The 14,660-nt window shown below is 35.3% G+C and overlaps 1 non-coding gene across 1 annotated transcript; it reads left to right on the plus strand.

Moving 5' to 3' along the window:
• Nucleotides 1-13,909: 13,909 nt before the first annotated feature.
• On the plus strand, nt 13,910-14,016 carry LOC130018697 (U6 spliceosomal RNA). Its single transcript, XR_008791596.1, has one exon. It is a non-coding gene; the product is annotated as a U6 spliceosomal RNA (small nuclear RNA).
• The last annotated feature ends 644 nt before the right edge of the window (nt 14,017-14,660 follow it).

The following is a 14,660-nucleotide window of genomic DNA, read 5'->3' on the forward strand; positions in this document are numbered from 1 at the left end:
ACCCCTGAACATTGCTGGGTGTGACCCAAAAAGCCAAAAAAAAAGTTTAAAAACATATAGTAATTAACAATTACTTAGTCCTATACCGGGTTCTTCCTCTCATGGAGAGTTACTTTTCCATTCTATTCGACTTCTAATAAAATTTTTCACTTTTTAAAACAACAAACAAACAAAACAGTTATTGATAATCACAAATTGACTTTCATTTATTTGTTTTGTCAAGTCTATTTTTCATTTTTTAAAACTATTTTAGACCAAGTAATATGAAATAAATTTATTATATGCCTTCCAAGGGAGCAAATAAAAAGTTAAATTCATTACATGGAAGTTACAGTTATCACAATAAGATCCAAGTGCAAAATAAAATTTGATGCAGTATACTTTAGAGTCGAGAACTTAGTTATGTAAATCAAAATAGTAGTATACTATATTGAATTAAATGATTGGAATTTCTTTATTTATATAAGTAAACATCATTTGGTAGACAATCACTAAAAATTGAATTTTGTTGATTTATTTTATGGTAATTTTATTTGCCACTTTTATAAAAAGTTTTGTTAGAGAAAGTAATATGAAATAAATTTGTTATATGCCTGCTTAAGTGGGCATACTGTGTGGATGAGAGAAAACCTGGGGACACTGGAGTAAGGTAGGGGACATTGGTGTTGGAACATTGTATGGCTGAAACAACTTTATTATGAACAACTTTGCAAATCACAGTGTCTTAATTTAAAAAATGTTTAAAGACAAGAAAAATAAAGAGGTTTGACTTCATTTTTTGCTTTGCACATAAGTGACCAGGTTTCCCAACTGTAATTGCTGAAAATGCTTTCCTTGTTTCATTTTATTTATTTATTTATTTATTTATTTATTTATTGCTTTTTGGGTCACACCCAGCGATGCTCAGGGGTTACTCCTGGCTCTGCACTCAGGAATTACTCCTGGTGCTGCTTGAGGGACCATATGGGATGCTGGGGATCAAACCCGGGTCGGCCACGTGCAAGGCAAACGCCCTACCCGTTGTGCTATTGCTCCAGTCCCTCCTTACTCCATTTTATTTGTTTGCTTCTTTATCAAAGATTAATTGAACACATACATTAAGGTCTGTCTCTGGATTTTTCAATTTAATTTCACTGCTCTGAGGCTCTGATATTACATTTTCCTGTCAGCTTGTTCTGTATTCGAGATGCATATTTGTGCCCTCAGGTATATGCATATTTATTTAAAGTTGTTTTATCACATATATCTCTTGTAGTCACTGATCTTAATCCCAGACATAGTGTGTATGATGAGATAACTATAGGTAATCACTATCCCTCTATCCCCTGTCTAGCATAAATGTTAGTTTATATGAATTCAAAAGAAAAATAACCCTGTTCCCAAGGTACACATACACTGTATACTGATGTTTGCAAGATTACCTTACTTGAGAAAAATTAGGAACCAACATACTTCTGATATTTTAAAGGTAAAAAGGTAAAGGCCCTCCCGTTGATCATCGATTTGCTCGAGCGGGCCCAGTAACGTCTCCATTGGAGACTTTGTTATTACTGTGTCTGGCATATCAAATACTCTCGGTAGCTTGCCGGGCTCTCCGAGAGGGGCGGAGGAATCGAACTCGTGTTGGCCATGTTGGCTGCATGCAAGGCAAATGCCCTACTGCTGTGCTATTGCTTGAAAAGTATAGAAAAACAATTTTAACAGAGTATTACCTACAGTATATGTTCTAAAAATTTCTAAATTATTTTAATTACTCATCTGCTTATATTACTTGTTCTGTGGTGTCTAGATAATTCTTATATGGCAGTAGTATTCTTAAGCAACTAATCACCTTCCAAAGTTGCATTTGGTAGGGGGAGGAGTCACACATGGTGGTGCTCAGGGCTCACTCCTGTCTTTGCACTGAGGCATCAATTCTGGTAGACTTGGGGCACCTTACTTGCTACTGGGGATTGAGCCTAGTTTGACCATGTTCAAGGCAAGCCCCTGATCTGCTGTACTGTCTGTTCAGCCCCACATGGTGCTTTTTTAAATTTGTTTGTTTTTACAAAGAGAATAAGGGTCAGAAAAGCCTGTTATCTATATCCTGCTATCTTACTTCATATCTAGATCTGGATTTCACTTTTGGATTCTTTCCTGGATAATAATTATGACAAAGTTCATCTGTGACAGAATCAACTAGCTTCTCTTGCACTCTTGAAAATGCCAACTCTCCACAGGAAGTCCTCACATTCCTGTCAAGACTCACTTACAGCAGCAAATCTTCTTCAACTAGTTCCTTCCTCCGGGGAGATAATATGTATGTGCCCCAAAGGTGATTTTTTACACATCAGGGGGCTGTGAACAAATTATAAAGCAGGTAAAATTTGTCTTAGTCTCCTTCCCTTTGCCTTATGTGCCCATTCAAATCTGTCTGCTGTGAGAATAGTTCTTGATTTTCCCATTCTTACCCTCCCTATCCAAGCTTATATATCATTCAACCCATTTACTTTGGGTTTGTTTTCTATTAGAAAGAAATAATCCAATTTGTGTTATCGAAGTAGCAGTTTTTAATAAAACCCCTTCGCTTGTTACCCATTCTCTGTGTAACACATTACATTTTACCAAGGGCTTTGAGTACAGAGATTTAACCTAAAATTAGAGAATAATTTCGGCCATGATGTGATAATTTAATCTCTTTAAGCAGTTATCAAATACCTTTGGAATCTTTTCTTTGTTACCTGAAAAATGTGTTCTCTCTTTTCTCACAGTTTTGAGACTCAAGTACATTTTATTCTATCTGAACAAAATGTAAAAATGCTAGTGTTCCAGCTAACTTACTAATCTCCTTGCTATTACTTTTCCCAAGGCACTGGCAAAATTTTGAACATTTCTAAATTCAAGTTTTCTTACCCTAGCCATACAAAAATGCATCGGATGTATGTATGAGGTACGTGGGGATGGGGCTTGTTTTTTTTTCCCCTGTGGGTGTTTGTACATTAAGGGTTAATATTGTCTTTCTGTTACCACATAGCAACTTTCAAATTTAGTAGCTGAAAACCAATAAAATAGACTATGTTTGCTTGGTTAGTCACAGCTTTCTTTCCCAGCACGTTCCTTCAGATGAAAATGTGTTTGTTATTTCACATTTATATAGATCAGAAGTTAGATAAGTTAGATTTAACTTTATTGTGTTTACTGCATGGCATTCTGAAGCTAATGCCAGTACTGGGTTTCTATCTAAGAAGCAAGATCCTCTTCCAAGGTACTATTAGCAGTATTCAGCTGCCTTGGATTTACATAACCCTGGTCCTTGTCTTCTTCATAGCTATTCACTCAAGTTGCAATCAATTCTTAGAAGTCAGCTGATACCCTTCCCTACAATTCTCTATGATGCTGTTATCATTTGCACCTTCAAAGACAGCAAAAAGCTGGTTTCTGTCACTTTGAATCTCTAAAACCTCAAAAATTTCTTTAAAATCCCCTTTTGACAGGCTCACTTGATAATATCAGGTCATCTACATTGAAACAAAAGGATTAATTTGCCTCTGGTGGAAATTTTGGAAAATATATATATTTTTTCAATTTTGTGGCCACACCTAGTGATGCTAATGGCTCATTCCTAGCCTGTTGCTCAGGTACCACACCTTGTCATACTCAGGGGCACAGATGCAGTGCTGGAAGCTGAACCTCAGCTATGTGTAAAGCTTTCTCACCCTAATTTTGGAAAAAATTAAAATGTTTCTCATGAAATCACTGTAAATTACAAAGTTATTTATGATTTAGTTTGAGGCACACAATGTTCCAACATCAATCCCTGTACTAACAATTCCCCTTCCTCTACCAATACCCCCTAATCCACCTCTCAACCCCACAGCCTGCCTCTATAGCAGATGCCTTTTCTCTCTCTCTCTCTTCTCCCTCTCTCTTTTATGTAAGGGGATGGAGCAATAGCACATTGGGTAAGGCATTTCCCTTGCACTCGGCCAACCCGGCCGGCCCAGAAATTGACCCAGGGTTCGATTCTCCCCTCTTGGAAAGCCCAGCAAGCTACCGAGAGTATCTCGCCTGCCCTGAAAAGCCTGACAAGCTACCCGTGACATATTCAATATCCCAAACACAGTAACAATTGCCACAATAAGATGTTACTGGGCCCCTCTCAAGCAAATCGATGAACAATAGGAGGGCAGTGCAGTGCTACATTATTTCTATAATTCGTTATTAATACCCTACTATATTTACTTATACCCCACATATAACAGGATCATTTTGTTTCTCTCCCTCTCCCTGTGATTAACTTCAAACAGCATGATATTCTGCAGCTCTATCTGTGTAACAGTAAATGACATGATTTAATTTTTTCTTAAAGCTAAATAGGAATCTAGTATGTATATGCAGCATGGTTTCTTTATTCAGTCATCTGCTCTTGCACTCGTGGGTTTTATCTAGGTTTGGGCTATTGTGAATAATGCTGTAATGAACACAGGAATGTAATTATTTTTCTGAACTGAAGTTTTGGCTATTGGGGTAGATGCCAAGAAGTAAAATTTTTCAGTTGTATGGAAGATCAATCCCTAGTTTTTGATAACTCTCCATATTTTTCTTCCAAAAAGGTGAAACAATCGACATTCTCAACAGCTGTGAACAAAGATTCATTTTTCTCTACTTCCGGACCAACACTGTTTATTGTTGTTCTTTGTCATGTGTTATAGTTGTTCTGGTGTAAGATGACAGCAAAGTTATAATGTGAATTTGCTTATTCCTGATGATAAGGATTGTAGAGCATTTTTCCATATTTATTTTGACCATCTGTATGTCTTTTTCTTTGAGGAAATTTATGTTTATCTCGTTCCCCCAATTTTTAATGGGGTTGCTTATCTTTTTTTTGTATAGTTCTATGAGTGCTTTGCACACTTTTGATAACAATACTTTATTAAATGAGTGATGGATAAATACTTCTTCCCAATCTGTGAGGTGACTTTTGATTCTCATCTTTTCCTTTGTCCTGCAGAATCTTCTTCGTTTATATACTTCCATTTGTTAGTTTTAGCTTTTTCATCTTTTACTGATCACTTTTTTAAGCTTGAAGTCTGTGCTGTCTGAAATAAGTAGGGCTACCCCAGCTTCCTTGAGGGTGTTGTTTACTTGAAATATTGTTTTCTAACCTTGACTTTGAGACTGTTAGCTGTGATTATTCAAATGTGTTTCCTGTAGACAGCAGAAAATCGGATTCAGTTTCCTAATTTATCCTGCCACTCTGTGTCTTATAATCAGTGCAGTTAGGCATTGAAAGAAGGGCTGGAGTGATAATACATCAAGTAGGGTACTTGCCTTGCACACACTCAACCCAGATTCAATCCTGCCATCTCATACGAACCCACAAGAACTGCCAGGAATAATAGCCAAGTGCAAAGGCAGGTGTGATCCTTGAGCATTGTTGGGAGAGATCCCAAAACTAAAACAAAAAAGACATTGAGTGAGGTTGTTATTCTTTTGTTTTGTGCCAAACTTTTTAGAAGTTTGAAGTATTTGTGAATTTTTTTCTGCCTAAAGGAAGCCCCTTCAGTTCTTCTTGCAAAGGTAGTTTTGGATCTATGTCTACAAAATTCCTGAACACTCAAGTATTTGGGAGTGGGTGGTGTAGCTTGCTGGTTCTATTTTCATTACCTGTTGGTGCTACTCAGACTCTTTGTTACTAGTTGTTTAGAGTTTCTTTTTTTTTTTTTTTGGCTTTTTGGGTCATACCAGGATGCTCATGGGTTACTCCTGGCTCTGCACTCAGAAATCACTCCTGGTAGTGCTGGAGGACCATATGGAATGCCAGAGATGAAATCTAGGTTGGCCGCATGCAAGGCAAAGACCCTACCAGCTGTGCTATGACTCCAGCCCCAATTTAGAGTTTCTTATGCTGGTTCTTGTTATTTAATAGTATTGACCCAAATTGCTACTCCATCTATGATTTTAGAGTTTTATGATATTTTGGTACCACCAGTAGCTTTATTTTTTTGTGAGACTGTTGATTGAGCTACAGTTGAGTCAACATTAGCACAGTTTGATTGGGGGTAGTCAAACTATTTCAGCATGTGTTCAGTATAAGAGGTAAAGGTGTGATGCATGTGGGGTGTGTAGGAGGGGTGTATTGTGTGGCTGCGTTAACTGAGTGCTGCTGGAAAGTTGTGGTTTTGCTGTACTGGTAGGGAGGCCAGATGGATCTGCCCTAGTCCATTGGGAGGATTGGCTGTTCCTGATCTTCTTGAGGCACTACCAGAACCATTAACATATGCAGTACGTCACAGCTGAAGACTATCAGAATTCTGTTTACCTCAGAGATTTTCTTGTTTTTCTTCTAAATATTCTGCAAGGAGTGAAAATGTGGAAGAGGAATACAAATAAACATATGTAATAAGAAAAGAATGTACAGATCCTCTCTTAAGCTGAACCCATAGACCCAAATATAAGTATCATTCTGCCTTTCTGTATAGACTTTCCATTAGGACTTTTTCCAATAATATAAGTTTAGGTGCATCTATGTTTAATTATTGGTTCAAAATTGTTTGAGTTGTACAATTTTATTATCTTCTTGTCTATATTTATATCTTAAGTGGACTTTTAAAGAGTTGATAAAAGCAAGAAATAAAATGTAGTTGAAGTGACTGAAATACAAGTGAACCCCACAATACCACTTCTGGGAATATACCCCAAGGATGCAAAAAAGCACAGTAGAAATGACATCTGTACCTATATGTTCATTACAGCACTGTTCACAATAGCCAAATTCTAGAAACAACCCAAGTACCCTAAAACAGATAACTGGTTAAAGAAACTTTGGTACATCTACACAATGGAATACTATGCAGCTGTCAGGAGAGATGAAGTCATGGACTTTGCTTATAAATGGATAGACTTGAGAGTATCATGCTAAGTGAAATGAGTCAGAAAGAAGGGACAGATATTGAAGGACTGCACTCATTTGTGGAGTATAAAACAACATAACCTGAGGCTGACACCTAAGGATAGTGAATACACGGGACTGATAGATTGCTCCATAGCTGGAAGCCTGCCTCATGAGCAAAGGGGAGAAGGCAGCTGGAATAGAGAAGTAATCACTAAGTAAAAGATGGCTGGAGGAATCGGTCGGGGTGTGAGATGTGTGCAGAAAGTAGATAAAGAACCAAACATGATAACCTCTCAGAGTCTGTATTGCAAACCATAATGCCCAAAAGTAGAGAGAGATTATGGGGAATCATGTCTGCCATGGAGGCAGGGGGAGGGTGAGAAAGGGAGGGTATACCGGGGATATTGGTGGTGGGGAATGTGCACTGTTAGAGGGATGGGTGTTCGATCATTGTGTGATTGTGACCTAAACATGATAACTATCTCATGGTGATTCAATAAAATTAAAAAAAAAAAGAAATACAACTTTAAAGCAAGCTCCACAACAGATCATTGTTCTTACAATAATCTTTTAATTTTATAAATATAAGCTTCTATGCTCCCCAAACCCTCTTTACACTACCATAGACCATCAAGTAGGTGATTATTTCAGTAGTTCCTCTTGCAACAAACGCTTATCACTAATATTCAGGTTACCCTCCTAGATCTTCATATTTAACTCAGGTTTTGAGCATTGTTCCATAAATTATGAACAAATTGAGACAAATTCTCATTAATTCTCAATGTACACCAAATATACACAAGCTTACTGCCATGTTGACACCAAATCAGATAAACAATATCATCTCTACACTCATAAAAATGTGAGTTATAGGTATTTTTACAAAACAACATAAAGAAGAGATTTTTTTTCCATCTCCTGTGGTCTGTGAGAGAGAAGAAAGAAAAAGATTCTCCATAATGCTACATAGGGAACTTCTTCTAGCTTGATAGTCAATATTCTAGGTCTGGTGCAAAGCGAAAATTAAGTTAGTTTTTTTTTTAAAAAAAAAAGATAAAGTAACCATTTTTAATGATATTAAAAATATTCTAATCCTAGTCAGAATTTTCTTTGTCCCTCTCACAGTGCTCGGTAAGCTACCGAGAGTATCTTGCCCACATGACAAAGCTAGAGAAGCTACCCGTGACATATTCAGTATGCCAAACACAGTAACAACAAGTTTCACAATGGAGGCCTTACAGGTGCCCGCTCAAGCAAATCAATGAACAATGGGAGGGCAGTGCTACAGTACTACAGTGTTAATTAAAAATATTGTCTACTCCTGCAGTTTGTCTCCTGAATTTTTAGGATTTGTAATATTTGATAATATTATTCTAAGCCAGGAAAAAATAATGTTTTTTAAGTTCAGGCTAACTTTTATTGTTCACTTTCATATTGAACAATACTAGGTCTTAAATACAAAAATAAAAGCTTTTTGCTCATGTCCATGTTCACATAACTATGTAATTGGTATATTGCCATTTAGACATGCATGGGCTGGAGCGATAGCACAGCAAGTAGGGCATTTGTCTTGCATGCAGTCAACCCGGCCTACCAGAGTTCAATTCCTCCGCCCCTCTCGGAGAGCCCAGCAAGGTACTAAGAGTCTCTTGCCCACACGGCAAAGCCTGGCAAGCAACTCGTGACGTTTTTGATATGCCAAACACAGAAACAACAAGTCTCACAATGTTACGGGCCCGCTCGTGCAAATCGATGAACAATGGGAAGACAGTGACACGTGTGTATTTATTTGATCCTACAAAACTAATGGAAATTCTAAGCGAATATATCTCTGCTGTTTTTTGTTCACCTCTTGAAACTGCCCGCACTTTCTATCAATGCACGTACCTTCAGCTTGCTAAGGAAGGATAAAGGGAAATGGAACTATGGGTTGTCGTTTGTTCCTTTACCTTATATATTATCATTTTAAGCACTAATAGGAAGTACATAAATAAGAAAGAAAGATCTGTAATATATTCCTTTATAATTAATTGATTCCTTGACCATTCATATTTTTAGACTGCTATCATTGTGAAAAATTGCTTGCTCTGCTTCATCTTATATCTACTGTAGCACTGCACACAGGTCTTTATTTCTATTTTTATTCTTCCAGCACTTTTCATATGTGTGTGTATCTTTTTGTGTTTATTAATAGTGAACATCTTATTTTTTTGAGGAAAAAATTATTGAAGTACACTATTTTGAAACCTGTGCTTGCAAAATATTTTCATTTCTAATGAAAATTTTTATTTCTTTCTATAAAAGTACTAAATTCAAAATGCTTCTTTACTTATATCTATGTATTTGATTAAGTATTTTATCTGGTATTGAAATGCAACTTATTTTAAATAGTTTTTCTCTCATTATTTGTTTTAACATGACTTAATGTATTTTAAATTTTATTTTTGTTTATATTTAATATTAAGTAAAACCACTTATCGTTCTTCTTATTTTCCTTAAGCCATCATTAAAGTTTTTTAAAACTGCTTTTGTGCCTGTCAAAGAGGCAGACCTGGGCTTGGGAATAGCCTGGGGTTATTGGTAGAAAAAAAATCAACGTTGGTGGTGGGATTGGTATTAGAACATTTTACACCTGAAACCCAGCTAAATTATAGTATAAATCATAGTGCTCTGATGCAATAAAATAAAGACCAAAGAAACACACACAAATGCATATGTAGAGTACATACATTAAGATTCAACAGAATAACAGCCTGATATGAAGTATATGCTTCTTACTAGACAATGCCAAGTGATTATTTCTAACTTTGGGTATAATATCTTATGAAAGTGTGATTAATATCAATGTCAAAAGTGACTGGGCATAACAAATTACATAAAATTTAAATTCACTTATATACGCTGAACTATACTCATAATACTAGAATTGAAATTATTACAGATATTTTCATTAAACAAGAGCAAACAAAACAATACAAACAAGATCCCAAGATCACAGATCCCCTGTTAATAGACATCTTAAACAAATGTCCAGGAAGGAAGATTCAGTATTCCATCAATCCCCTTTTCTTCTTCCAGCTCCACAAGTAATATTGTTTCTGGTGCATAGCTGGAGCTTGAAATATGTTTGGAGATTAAATTCAGAACATTTAATGAGAAAAAAATAAATTACTATTGTATTTTTCTGCACTTAAAATTTCATTTCACAGTCCAATTTTGCATTAGTGCTTCTCACTGAAGCACACATAACATTGTACTATTAGGACAATCAAGTCTTCATTTGGATACTTTCAGAATCAATTTATCTCCATTGTACAAAAAGAAGCAAAAGACCTAGAAATAACAGGGCATAGCTGTAGTACTATAGATTTTTTTAATCTGAAGACTATTTCATTATGTTCCATATCTCCATACAAAATATTCTTGATTGGAAACTGAAATGTTGCTGCAAGAACAATTGTATAATTTGAAAACAATCATTTTCTCTGGAAACATCTTGAAATTATGAGTTGTAAAGAACAATTAAAATTTCTCTGTGTTTGATTGGAATGTGCTTATGCTGATTAACAATTTATAAACATTTCTTTCCTTAAATCTTCCATGAGAAAATTTCAGAAGCAGTTTAGCTTTCACAACTTTAGGTAATATGCATTTCTAATTTCTATTATTATAAAATAATCAAAGACTTTTAATGAATTATTTACTCATTTATTATTTCCCCGGGGATAAGAGAAAGTCCTTAAATAATGCGTTCAATATACAAGTTCCATAGAGAAATATTAGTCATCAAAACAATCAAATCCAGACCAAAAATTTCAAATATCCCATAAATTGAATAATCTTCACTTGTGAAACAAGAAATTTTCAAAGTAGAAGGAACAGTTCCATTGTTTCTGTTTAGGAAGGCAAGTAGAGAGGCAAGAACATTCTGTTAGTTGTCTGCCACAGAGAATGCCTGCATCACAGGACAGTTTGATAGTGAGATTTTGTACAAAAAGACATTTCAGAGGAAAGTGATGATATAAAATGAATTCCTAATGAAACGTAAAAAAAAACTTAAAATAAAATCCTTCAGTTTGCAGTGATGAGATTATGCCAAGAGATAAGAGTTTTTTCAGTGTCACAAAATGAAATAGTGTTGCAGGGATTTACCATGCATATGATCATTTTAAAATCTTATAAATATGTATTTATTTTAGAATTGAAAGATTATAATATTACTTAAAATTACACAAAATTTCTTTTAAAAATACTTACTTTCTTAGTTTCTGATTCTTGTTATTTTTTCTTGGGTCTCAGACACATAAATTCATAATCATGTTTCAATAAGTTAACTTTCCACAATCTGTCTGTATTAGAAATTTACAAGTGCTTTTCAATCAATGTAAATATGATATGCCCTATCTGGAGAGTTTAAATCCAAAGTTTCATTAGAAGAGAAAAGAACCTGAGAGAAAAAAAGTGAGAGTCACTTAAAAACACTGAATATTCTAAGCATGCCTTTAAGTGTTGCAATCAATGTAAAAAAAATAAACTGTTGAAAGAAAATGTATTTTAGTTTATTTCCATGATAATACACCTGAAAATAATATATTTAATTCTCTACACATATGCAATATTCCTGTCTTATTCATAAATCAAAATTTGAATTATGTTTTCCTCATGCCTTGTAAATCAAGTGAGATGCCTTTAATCAAATCACACATACTCTATTATATGCTACCTCACACTGCTCCATTAAAATTTTAAAATTCTTTTTCCTTTCATTGTTCTAACAGAGCTTGGGTTTCTCAGATTTAACACACACAAAATATATATATAAAGTTCTCATTTAAACTTTAACTTCAGGTAAATGATGGGTAAATAATTGTGTTAATATGTCCCTAACATTGTACATATCATAAACATTCTAATTTTTGTCATTGTTTATCTAAATTCCAATTGTCTGAGTTTAGATAGTTTATCTAGCAACCATAAATGTGCTCAATAAGTAATTAAAATAATTTGTTATTGGTTCTATGTGTGATACGATATAATCAAATAAGGGCAAACTCATTGAGATAGGAATAAATTATACCTCCCTAAATATGACTAAGTGTACTTTAATGTGTAAGAGGTCATATGCCCTAAATATCTAAAATTAAAAGAATATAGAAGACTTGAATGAAATATGATCAGAAATTTGATAGTATACACATGACATGATTCCTTGATTTCTTACATCTCCTTTTTGGCTCTCTGGCTTCTCATGTGCAGGTAAACTACACATGAGAATCCCTTGATCACATGAGATCATAGTTAATTCAATCCTGCTACACCTGCTACATTTATCAAGAAATAATTTCTCACAGAGAGAGCAGATTTGAAAACAATTCGGATCTATTAAGACGGAAGAAAAACAACAAACCACCAATATGTTTAGTTAGACTTCACACTTGCCAAGTGATAGCACAGTGGGTGGGGCATTTGCCTTTTGCGCAGCCAGCCCGGCTGATCCAGGTTTGATTCCCCTGCCTCTCTTGGAGAGCTGGGCAAGCTACTGAGAGTATCTCACCGGCATAGCAAAGCCTGGCAAGCTACCTGTGATGTATTCGAAATGCAAAACACAGTAACAAGTCTCACAATGTTACTGGGCCCGCTCGAGCAAATCAATGAGCAACGGGAGGACAGGGACAGTGACAGTGACAGTGATCATTTATATAGGAAATTAAAACTTTCCTCCTCTTTCATATTCATCTTGAGTGGATGAGAGTTTATTGTCTAAGATTACACTTCAGAAATGCACATAACTATATGGAAGTAAATTGATCTCAATGGTAGCATGAAAACAATGAATCACCTCAAGTGAGATTAGAGGACAGGTTTGATTATAAGGTTTTTGTGATAAAAGAAAATAAAAAAAGATAAGACTGTGATGATGGTGGTGATTGTGGTGGTGGTGATATGGTACTAACATGGTAGTGTTATTGGAAGCTTCATTCTGGGCCTGGAGCTATAGTACAGTGGGTAGGGCATTTGTCTTAGGTGGCCAATAAGCGTTCAATCCCTGGCATCCCACATGCTACCCCGAGCACCACAAGGAGTAACTCCTGAATGCAGAGCCTGAGCATTGCTGGGTTTGACCCCATACCCTCAAAAATACCCCCCCCCAAAAGTATTCCTAATCATAAAGTAAAACTAAATTTCAGTGTAGTGCTGGAGATTAAACTAAAGACCTCCCGTAAAATATGTACAACTATCTCTATACCCACTGAGCCATCCCTTTCATGTTTCTGAGATATAATCATTCTAGTCTCATTTCATATATCAGCTATTTTGGAATCCTCAATAGTGGTGCATCTGACTTTGTCTCCCATATCCCACCCCGCTGTCAGCACCTTCTCCAAGCACATATCACATAGTTATTTAATAACTTCATACTAATTGGAGTTCTCTTTTAGTGGCCTCCTGAGAAAAGCTGCCTTGCTTACCTTTGCATTCCCACCATAATTTCTACTATATCTAATTGCAGAACTTGTAAAGTGTTTACCACAGAAATGATTCTTAGAACAGAACACCGACACTTCAGTATCTTTTCCATTAGGATTTTAGGTTCTTAGTAATTGTAATTAACATAATCAGAAAGGAAAAACATTTAAAACTAATCTAATTTAATGCCAGCATTTAAATATTTTGAAAGACACGAGCTTCTTTTATTTATTTTTATTTTATTTCCAAATTTTATTTTATTAAAGCACTATGAACTACAAAGTTATTCATAGTTGAGTTTTTGACAGTTTCCATCTCTTATACTGCCACCATGTCAATTTCCCTCCACCAGTGTTCCCGGGTTCTCTCTCCTACCTCCCAGTCCCAGCCTGTCATCTCAACAGGAACCTTTTAAGTTTCATTATTAAAGTTTGAGCTTAGTGATTTCAGTGTTGTTCAGTCTGTGGTTTGGGTATTTGGTTTTATCATCCCTTAATTTCTTGATATATTGTCTATTCATTGCCTATGCTGTAATGTAGGCAATGTCCCTCAAAAACAGTAGGTTTTGTGCTCACTTCAGTATCACATAAACTAAAATTTGAATGACATAGAAAAGATTAGCATGGAACCCTTATAAGGATGACACACAAATTCAAGAAGTATTCCATACTTAAAAAGAAAAGGAAAGAAAATAATGGGTTTAAAGGAGCATCAACCATTATACATACAATCATTAAGAATTATGTTCTATCACCTCCTTCTTCAGAGGTGAATATGGTCGGTACTCTATTTTATCTTGTCCCTCTCTGCTCTTAATTTATAGGTAAAAAGTGCTTAACGTCAGCCTCAGACTGGCTTGAAAACGTCACCTTCACTAAGAAGGTTTTTTTGAGACTTGATCATATTTTTGTTAATATGATGATTGTCTTTTTTTTAAATAATTTATAGTTATATTTTGAAATTAAAATCTTGATAATTGGGACTGCAGTGATAGTACAGTGGGTAAAATACTCGCCCTCCACACAACTAACCCAGGTTCAATCCCCGATAGTCTATATTCAAACTGAGCGCCTCCAGGAAAAATTAATAAGTACATAGTGGGAAGCCTTGAGCACTATCAGGTGCGGCCCCCAAACAAACAAAAATCCTGTTTATTAAAAACAGAATAAAAAATATATGAAAGGACAAAATAATTAGAGAGAGGTTCATTAGTATGAAATAGAGAGGAGAGAGATTTAAAATAGAGGGTGACAGAGACATAAAAACAGAAAGCACTCAATAATATACAAGCATAGTAAGTGAAAATATAAGTACAGTT

This window comes from Sorex fumeus, unplaced genomic scaffold (assembly GCF_029834395.1).
Source record: "Sorex fumeus unplaced genomic scaffold, SorFum_2.1 ptg000265l, whole genome shotgun sequence".
Lineage (NCBI taxonomy): Eukaryota > Metazoa > Chordata > Mammalia > Eulipotyphla > Soricidae > Sorex > Sorex fumeus.